Source organism: Benincasa hispida, chromosome 12 (genome assembly GCF_027475165.1).
Source record: "Benincasa hispida cultivar pf3 chromosome 12, pf3_genome.v1.1, whole genome shotgun sequence".
Lineage (NCBI taxonomy): Eukaryota > Viridiplantae > Streptophyta > Magnoliopsida > Cucurbitales > Cucurbitaceae > Benincasa > Benincasa hispida.
Genome location: NC_143489.1, coordinates 14,824,574 through 14,834,616, shown reverse-complemented (window position 1 = coordinate 14,834,616; position 10,043 = coordinate 14,824,574). Strand labels below are relative to the sequence as shown.

The following is a 10,043-nucleotide window of genomic DNA, read 5'->3' as shown; positions in this document are numbered from 1 at the left end:
ATTGTAAAACAATGACTATTCAAATTTTATAATTGAAATTTAACTTAATGTATGTTTTTTTTAACAAGATACTAGTAAAGGGGATCAGTCGACACTAGGACATCTCAACTAGGTTGACATCTCTTTAGCACCATCATCACATTCTAAAATAAGAAAATAGATGAAGAGAAAAAACATAATTCAAATTTGTATTTTACGTAACTCATAATTCAAATTTGATTCTAAATTTGCTACCAAAACACATTTGAAAACATGAAAAACATAAAATACGATAGTAGAGAATCAATGTAGAGGTTTATGTGCTTTAGTAACGGATGTTAATTATGTCCAAGGGTAGAGAGAGAGAGCAGTTTATTATTAGAGAGAAAAAAATATCAGAATACAGATCAAGAGACACCAATAGAATTAAAGAGTTTATATAGCTCACTCCTCTAAACCCTAGAGTCAATTTCATAAATAATGTAAATAATATAAATACGGTTAAGGCAGGCTCGTACTTAATCGTCGGAGCATCACATAACACATTCAAGACATCCCAACAAATTTTATTCTCCTCTCGATCGTTAGTTTTTAAATTTATGTTTTAAAATTATTATCCGAACCATTCTGAATAACGTTGGTCAAGTTACAGAAATTTTAATTACAGACTTTCAGATTTAAGTGTCTAAAAGTTGTTAAAAACTTTCAACAAACGAATATTCAAGATTAGAAAGTCACGAAAATCACTACTCATAATTCACCAATTGCAAAAATTTATTGAAACATTTCAACCCCAACAAGAAAAGATCCGATGAAGAAAATCAACAAAGAACCAATAATAATTTGGAATGAAATCTAAAACAGAAGTCCCCATACCACAAGACATCAAAATACTCGAAAATTTAAAAATAGAGTAAAGAGACACTAAAATCAGCATTGGAATCCATTGGGAAGATTCTTCTTGCAGACATTAAGGAGCAAGCTGAGGTGGAGAGGGATTTTAAGCTTGTTGCCCAAAACGCTAGCCTTGATGGCAGTGCAAAGGCAGACAGCAGCTTCAAGATCAGCAAGGCCTTCAACCAAGGTGCAGCATGGGGTCACCGGGGGCTTGCCGATGGTAAGGTCGACGAGCCCACCGAGGAGCTTGGCGCATACGCCGATTTTAAGGGTATCCTTAGGACACTTTCCATAGCCAGAGGAAGGGGTTGGCTTTGTGGGCGGGCATGGCTTAGGCTTGGGTGGGGCAGGGACATAGCAATTGTCACAAGCTGAGACAAGGGAGAAGAAAAGGAGATTGAGAGAAAGGAGGATAGCAAGAGAGGCTGTAGCTTTGGAAGCCATTTGGGTTCTCTCTCTCTCTCTTTCTCTCTCTCTAAAGGGATTTTGAGGGATTGGTGGTGGCAAAAAAGGAGAGAATAAATGGGGTTTTATAGGGTTTAGGAAAGAACAAATGATTTGTTAAAAATAATATGATACCCAACCCATGTGTGGTCTCATGGGATTTTAGCTGGCAGGGTTTGAACTTTGAAGAAGCTGAAGCTTGGATGTTTAGGCAAAAAGTTTTGGACGTTTGTGAATGTGATGGGATTGGGAATATTATCAAACTTTCCCCCTTTTCTTTTCTTTCATTTTCTCTCTCTCATTATTAAGTTGATCCATAGGAAACAAAAAAAATTAAATAAATATAAGTTGATCTCTAAATCAATTGACAATAAAAAAAGTAATATCGTGTATTTAATAATTATTGTGAAGTCTCTTCATTCTTTTTCAGTGTGAAATACATCTTAACATGCTCATTCAAGATGGTACTTGTTTGGTTTCACCATTCTTGGATCATATCTTTTTTATAGATTGAATTTCTAATTTGGGTTTCATGGACTTTGATACCTTGTTAGACGAACACATAGCTTATTTCAAAACTAATTGACAATAAAGATGAGTATTTTCATGTATATTTTATCAAGATTATTAGGTCACATGCCTTTCAAGATGATGCCTCTTTAGATTCATCATTTTTAAGTTGGTAACCTTCTTGTTTACACTTAATACCATCAAAAAGTTTTTAGTGCTAACAAGTGGTTCTATCAATTACAATCCTCCATGTATCCACTTGTCATCGCTAAAAGACTTTTGAATGCATCTTTCGGTACCATCTTGGATTACACTAAAAAATTCAAAAAAGTATAAACAAAAGACTTTACCACGTGATAAACTGTGATTTGACATTTGAGTGACCTGCATAATAAGGGAAAATTTTTTCAAATCGAATCTTTATTATGGTCCTCTCTCATTCTTTGAATCTATTTTGGTTCATATATTGAGATTTTTACATAAAAAATCCTTTGTACACTATATATTTAATAAATGTCCTAGATTTTGAATTATTCTATCAAAAGCTTTTTCTTTAATTTTTGACGAATTTAACCTTTTTACCATTATTTCAAAAATTTCAAAATATTTAATTATTTCTTTATTAACATCATTTTTTTAATTTTGATTTTTTTTTGTTATTTATTAATTTCGATTACTATTCATCTAATGCGTGATATATTAAATTAATGTTTTCTTTCTTTTAGGAATTTTCATTTATTTTCCTTCATATTCCTAGATGAAAACCCATCACCTCTCCATTGAGATCTCAAGTTTATGTCGAATATACCGGTAATATACTAAAAAATGTGAATGTATATCTCATATACCATGATTTGTTTTTTTTGTATGTTTAAAAATATACTTGAAAATGTAAATATATATCGCATATACCAAAGTTTAGTTTTTGGTACGTTTACAGACATACTTTTTTCTTTAAAACGAATCAGAACGACGAAAGGTTGAATCTCAGTAGATCGTGGCAGTAAGACAAATGTTTACAAATATACTTGATAATGTGAATATACTTCACATACATTGATTAGTATATTAAAACGATACATACATACATACATACATGCATACATACATATATACATACATATATATATATACATACATACATATATATACATACATATATATATATATAACAAATTATTTTGTTTATGCACTTATCAAATATATCTTGTTTTCTCTTTTGATGCTTCTTGTCGATACTTGCTCTTGTTTATGAGGGGACAATATTCAAAATTTTGGAAAAAATTTCCTTTCTTGTATAGGTTTTGAAAAGAAGGCCATTTGGAATTCATAACTGTGAGAGCCTTTCCTTCAATACATCTTTTGGTATTATTATTATTATTATTTAATAAAAAAATGAATTGTAAGGTGGACGAAAAAAGTAAATTAGGTCACAGTAGTCCATTGGACTATTCATGTAAAAGTAGGAATAGATTATTGTATAATTTCAAGTTTATTTATGTACATTATATGCCCTTTCTGTATATATAAATATATATATCATAGTATTTATATTTGTATTCTTCATTTATAATTTTTTTTTTGTCTAGAAAAGGATTGTTTTAGTTTAATTATTTTCTTATCCAGTGATAGCACAGAAAATGTGCTATCTTAGTGTCTCTAATATTATCCATTTATGATATTTAATGTGTTTAAATGTTTATATTTGTAAGATCTCGAATAATACAAGTATTTTGGAGCGTTACAGGTCGTTCGGGATTAAATTGGAGCAATTAAAAGTTAAAAAGGGCATCCGAGACTTCAAAAGGGAGAGAAAATGACAACCCGACGCTGTGGCGTTGTATGATCGTTATAAAAATTGCACTTTGATTTTTAGGTCATATATCTTTATCCGGACGGTCGTTTTAGGTGAATGACCACTCATTTTCTTCATTTTTTTGTCCTCTATCCATTTATGATATTAGATTTTAGAGTTCTTTCCATAATAACCCAAATTAGGTCCTCTTAACATATTAATCACAAATTTCACTGTCCTATATTTACTTTTATGCTATTTAAATTTTATTGCAATCAATCAATCTCACAACCCCTTTTCGATTATCTAGAATTGTAAACCATTTGTGCTACCATTGTTGCAAAATTAGGTAAGAACGGTTAAATTATTTGGTTCGAAATCAGACAACAAATTCTACCGATCATTCAGCCTTTTATTTCTAGACATAATTTCAGTACAACTGTATACTTAAATAAATTTCTTAAAATATTAACATAATTTTATATTAATGAATTTTCACTATGCATTATTGAATTTATTTTAAAATTTTGCTAATATAAACCAAAATTTTACTACCTTCAACTTTAGTAAACCACAAACTTATTAGATAATATGATGTATCTCAAAATTAAATCATTTGACAATAGAGGAAGTAGCCAATCTCAAAACCAATTTGGAGGCTTATAATTGCATTACAACCTTGACGAACATGTGGATTGTCAATTAAAAGGAGAAACAATTCGAATATTATGATACTTTGCCAGATAGCTTCGACGTTCAAGTATATAAGATTCCGAAATTATGCAAATATATTAAATTAATTACAAGAATTATATCAAATAACACAATTAATCATTACGTGCGTTATAATCATCACTCGATACACACACACACATATATATATATATATATATATATATATATATATATATATATATATATATATATATCACTAAAGTGAGTTCAGTTTAATCTTTATAGTAATTTGATATGCAATTTTTCTTTAGAGGTTAGATTTTTTTTATCTAATTAAAACTACACTACGTGAGAATAAGTTGTTATCTAAAGATTGACTAAAAGACTTACGATCTATTTGGATTGACTTTCTAAATATTAAAAAAATATTTTAAGTGAAGGTTAAATTATAAGATTGGTCTGGAGTTTTAAAGTCGTGCATTTTTAGTGCTTATATTTTAAAAGGGTGACAAATATAACAATTAGGCCTAATGTATTAGCAGATATATAGCACAATGCAAAAGAATTTACAAATATAGCAAAATTTAAATCCAGCTATCAGAGTCTATTAGTGATAGACTATATTAATAATCGGAATCTATCAGTGATAAAGTCTACTACTATAAGTTTTGCTATATTTGCAATTATTTAAAAATACTGCTACATAGTTAATTATTAGCCTTAAAAGTACTACCCATTACAATTATTCTATGTTATAAAATACTTTTATGTTTCTAAGAAAAAAATGTTTATATACACCTAAAAATAATTCGATTAAATTATAAAAAAAATGCCCACAGACTTTACACTTTGTGTCAAAAATGCTTTTGAAGTTTCAAAAGTTTAAAAAATATCATTGAACTTTAAAAAAGAGTTCAAAAAATATCATTGTCGTTAGTTTTGAATAGAAACAGTTAAAATTTTGTTTCAAAAATACCCCTGAACTTTCAAAATGTTTAAAAAATACCCTTAACTTAAAAAGTTCAAAAATACCTCAATCGTCAGTATTTGAATAAAAACCGTTAATTCCTCGTGACAAAAGTGACTTTAACAATTAAAAAAATTTATCATACTAATCAATTTGTTTGAAGTTTTCCTATGTTCCAAAAGAACTAGTTTAAAAATAAATTATCTAGATATCCTCATTTTTTTTTTCATATACGTACTCTAATATTTCTCTTAATTTTCCAATTCTTAGCTTACACAAGTTTTCTCAACAACCAAAACATACCAAAATAGTGCAATGCTAAAAACCCCCTCACGAAGTGCCTTGGAAAGCAGATTGAAAGGAGTGCCTCTTCATGCGTGCGTATCAAATGGAGAGCGATGTGGCATCGTAGGGCAACACTGCAACGCTTGCCTAGTAGATTGTCTCTGTGAATGGTGTAGGGCACAAGTGTCGTAGCGTTTAAGCAAGGTTATGGCTCCCTCCCCTTTCTCGATTTCACCATTTTGCCTCCCATTGTTTCTTAATTGCTCCATTTAAGCTTAAATTGCATTTGAAACGTCCTGACAGCTTCTTTTACTTGATAACATATCTAAGAATTCAAATAAATATTAAATTCCTAAGAACCAACACGTTTTAGGATAATATTTTTTTTTAATTTGACTATTTATCATTTTCTATGTTTCAAATGGAGATTTTGATTTTGGAATTTTGTAAAATTTTGTGGTATTTTATGTTTTAACTTAACATTTTTCTTTTTATTTTGGTTGTTTAGAAATTTGGTGTAAACTAAGACTTGAAAAATTAAGAGAATATGAGAGTATATATATGAGTAAAATGAGAATATCTATATAATTTAATTTAATATTAGTTCTTTTCAAACTTAAGAAAACTTCAAACAAATTGATCACTAAGAGAATTTTTTATTTCTTTTATTTTTAAAGTCATTTTAGGAATTAACGGTATCTGATCAAATACGAACGGTGGAGGTATTTTTGAACTTTTATTAAGTTAAGATTATTTTCTAAACATTTTGAAAATTTAGGGGTATCTTTGAAACAAAGTTTTAATGGTTTCCATCCAAAACTAACGACAAGAATATTTTTGAACTCTTTCTGAAAGTTTAAGGGTGTTTGAAACTTATGAAACTTCAAGGACATTGTTTACACAAAGTGTAAAGTTCAGAATTTTTTTTTTTATATAATTTAACCAAATAATTTTAAATAGGCTCTTTAGCCACCGAGTCATGGTACTATCTTAGAGAAAATGCATGACATTATTTTTACCTAATTAATAAACATTAACATTGTGGGGGCTTGAGAACCCTGAACCCAATAGTTTTTCTTTTTTTTTTCTTTTTTTTTTTCTTTTCGTGAGTGTTCGGACCAGTTTACATGCACTTCGACTAATATCATCTGGAACGATACTTGACCCAATAACATTTGGGTATTAAAAAGTTTTGTAGTACTTAACCTAAATTCAATAGACATTAGCCACTAGTCGATGTCATTCATTATCTACCCATATGTCAGTGAAAAAATTATGAGTACTATGATAAAAATTTTAAGTACTGCGGTAGTATATATGGAAATTTTTTCATACTACCTTCATTTATTGCTTTGTCAACATATTTTTAAAAATAGTGTGGGGGACTCACATTCCCCTTAGATTCAATCGAAATTCACCACACTAGCTCGTGTCATTCATTATCATCCCATACGTTGGTAGAAAAATTTCAAGTAGTACAAAATTTTACATACTATTGAGGATCCTACAGTGAAAAAATTAAGGGACCTTACGCTCTTTATAAGATAGATGGACTATTTCTTCCAATGCCAATTGATTTTTACATGGAAAACTAAAAAAAATTGAGAATTAACTCAGACCTACTAGAACGAAATCTACTATGCAAAAAATTATTACAATCACAAAGAGTGTGAATACATGGAGGCAATCATTTTATCTTTTTGATGTAGGACAACTATTCTTTTGATATATATATATAAATAATTTTTGTCAAATGACATAAGTCTATAATTCTAAGTTGAGTCCATACATTCTCTTTTAACTTTGAAAAAAAGCAAATATATTCAAAACTACAAATCATAAATTCACCAATATGGCAAAATTTTATTCAAACCTTTCAACTCCAAAAGGAATAGCTCAAAATTAAACAACTGAGAACAATTTGCAATAAATTCTAAAACTTAGACAACTTTGGAACAACAAACATCAAAACACTCAAGAATTCAAGAATAGGAAAAAGCTAATTAAAATCAGCACTGGAATCCATTGGGAAGATTCTTCTTGCAAACATTAAGAAGCAAACTGAGGTGGAGAGGGATGTTAAGCTTGTTGCCCAAAACGCTAGCCTTGATGGCAGTGCAAAGGCAGACAGCAGCTTCAAGATCAGCAAGGCCTTCAACCAAGGTGCAGCATGGGGTCACCGGGGGCTTGCCGATAGTAAGGTCGACGAGGCCACCGAGGAGCTTAGCGCAAACGCCGATTTTAAGAGTATCCTTAGGACACTTTCCATAGGCAGGTGAAGGGGTTGGTTTTGTAGGAGGGCATGGCTTGGGCTTGGGTGGGGCAGGGACATAGCAATTGTCACAAGCTGTGACAAAGGTGAAGAAAAGGAGATTGAGAGAGAGGAGGAAGGCAAGAGAGGCTGTAGCTTTGGAAGCCATTTTGATTTTGGTTTTTGTTTTTGTTTTCCAAGAAGGGCCTCTCTTGAAAAGTTTAGGGATTGGTGGTGGGAGAAAGGGAAGAAGTTGTGTGGGTTTTTATAGGGTTGAGGGAAGGTAGGATGAGGAGAAAAAAATGGATTTGTGAAAAAATAATATTGATACCACTAACCATTAAATATTTCTATAGGATAGGTAACCCATGTGTGCTGATTTTCTTGATATTTTTAGCTGGCAGATTTAAAGGATGTTTATGCAAAGTGCTGGGCATTTTTGAATGAGATGGTAGATGAATATTTGAGTCCATTATGAGTGTATGTTGATGTCAAATTTTTGATGGAAAAAAATATTTTCGATATTCACGTTGACAACAATTATAAATTTGTAATTTGAGGAATAGAGAACATGCAAAACAAAGAAAAATAGTTCTGATTCAAATATTTTCTTATCTTATCTTGATTTTTTTTTATTTTATTGTGTCATATCAAAATTCACCCACAATAACGTACAATCTATTTGTGTACATCTCACTCTAATCAGACATTAAAAAAATATTATTTTTTTTAAATGAATGTAGTTCTAAAATGCATATAAATATTTTTATTGGTGAAAATACTTTCGCTCCCCACATCCCATCAATAGTTTTTTTTTTCTTTAATTAGAAATGTTGATATGATCTAAAGCTTTGAAGGGATGACAATTTTTCTTATAGTGAGGGCTTTGTAAATATGGCTCTCAATACAGTGGAAGTATTTTCAAGTTAATGCAATCATTTAATAGACAAATTGAATTCTTCTTATTTTTAACACAATGCCTTTCTTAATGAAGTGGTTTATATTATATTATATTATATTATATTATATTATATATATATATATATTCAATTATTTTACTTCTCATAAAGTGGTGAGGGATTTCAAAAATAGAAAAATGAAGGAAACTATTTACACAAAGTACCAAAAATTTAATATTCTTTGATAGAGGCTGATAAAAGCTGATAGAAATCTATCTGTATCCATGAATGGTAGAAACTGATTAGAAGCCTATCAGTGTCTATCGTAACTTTTTTTTTTTTTTTTTGCTAGAGATCTTTAACTAGGGCAAGGCAACAATAAAATTGAATTACTTAAAAAGGGATTGAAATGATAACTAACATTTTAAGCCAAAAGTATGTATAATGATTAAAATGTATTAAATGCATGTTTGAGAGTAATTCTAAAATGGTTAAAATTATTTTTGCTATGTTAAAAATTTCTCAGAAACACACATTTAACCTCTAAAAACTAATTTAATGTTTATTTTACATTTTTAGATATTATTTTCATATAAATAAAATTGATTTTGAATGATTAAAAACATTTTCGAAATGATTTTGAAAATTGACAAAAGTGGTTTTGTCCATTTCTCATAAGACATATTTGAATTGACTAAAGAAATTTTTTTTTTATTTAAATTTATTCGATAAAAAAATGTTTAAAATCCAATTTAAAAATGTTTTAAAAGCTATTAGTGGACAAAACCTTTAATTTTTTTCACAGTAATTTATTTTCAAAACTACACACTTGAAAAATTAGACCAAATATATTTATTGTCACCATAAAAAGATATACTTTAGAGGCCAATTTTGACATATTATTTTGTGGTCAATATTTCATTTTCCTAGTTATAGGGCTATTCATTCGATTTTGATTTGAATAGTCGAATAGATGGAAGTTGAAATATACAAATTTCATATTAAATGTTTTATGAAAATAAAAAATAAAATCATAATGCAGGGCCAATAACTTTAAATTTTATATAAACAATTGGATGCACAACGTGAATATTAAATTAAATTGGAGGCCTTCCCGTGAACCAATGAATAATGATTGTGGAGAAGAATACAAATGATATATATTTTTCTTTGCCAGACATAGCTTTGAGATTGAACTCTCAGGATTCCAAATTACAAAATTATATATACATATATATAGCGAATAATATAACTGAATATTCTAATTAGCATAATTGTAAGGTAGCATTTTTAGAAATAAAAACTAATATATTATATAATTTTTAAAAAAGTACAAATATA

General features: G+C 29.2%; 2 pseudogenes across 2 annotated transcripts; both read right to left on the bottom strand.

Moving 5' to 3' along the window:
* Nucleotides 1–735: 735 nt before the first annotated feature.
* LOC120068035 (14 kDa proline-rich protein DC2.15 pseudogene) lies at nucleotides 736–1,407 on the bottom strand (annotated as a pseudogene). The gene has a single exon (XR_016524960.1). The product of XR_016524960.1 is annotated as a 14 kDa proline-rich protein DC2.15 pseudogene (transcript).
* Nucleotides 1,408–7,395: 5,988 nt separating this feature from the next.
* On the bottom strand, nucleotides 7,396–8,054 carry LOC120068226 (14 kDa proline-rich protein DC2.15 pseudogene; annotated as a pseudogene). The gene has a single exon (XR_016524961.1). The product of XR_016524961.1 is annotated as a 14 kDa proline-rich protein DC2.15 pseudogene (transcript).
* Between the last annotated feature and the right edge of the window lie 1,989 nt (nucleotides 8,055–10,043).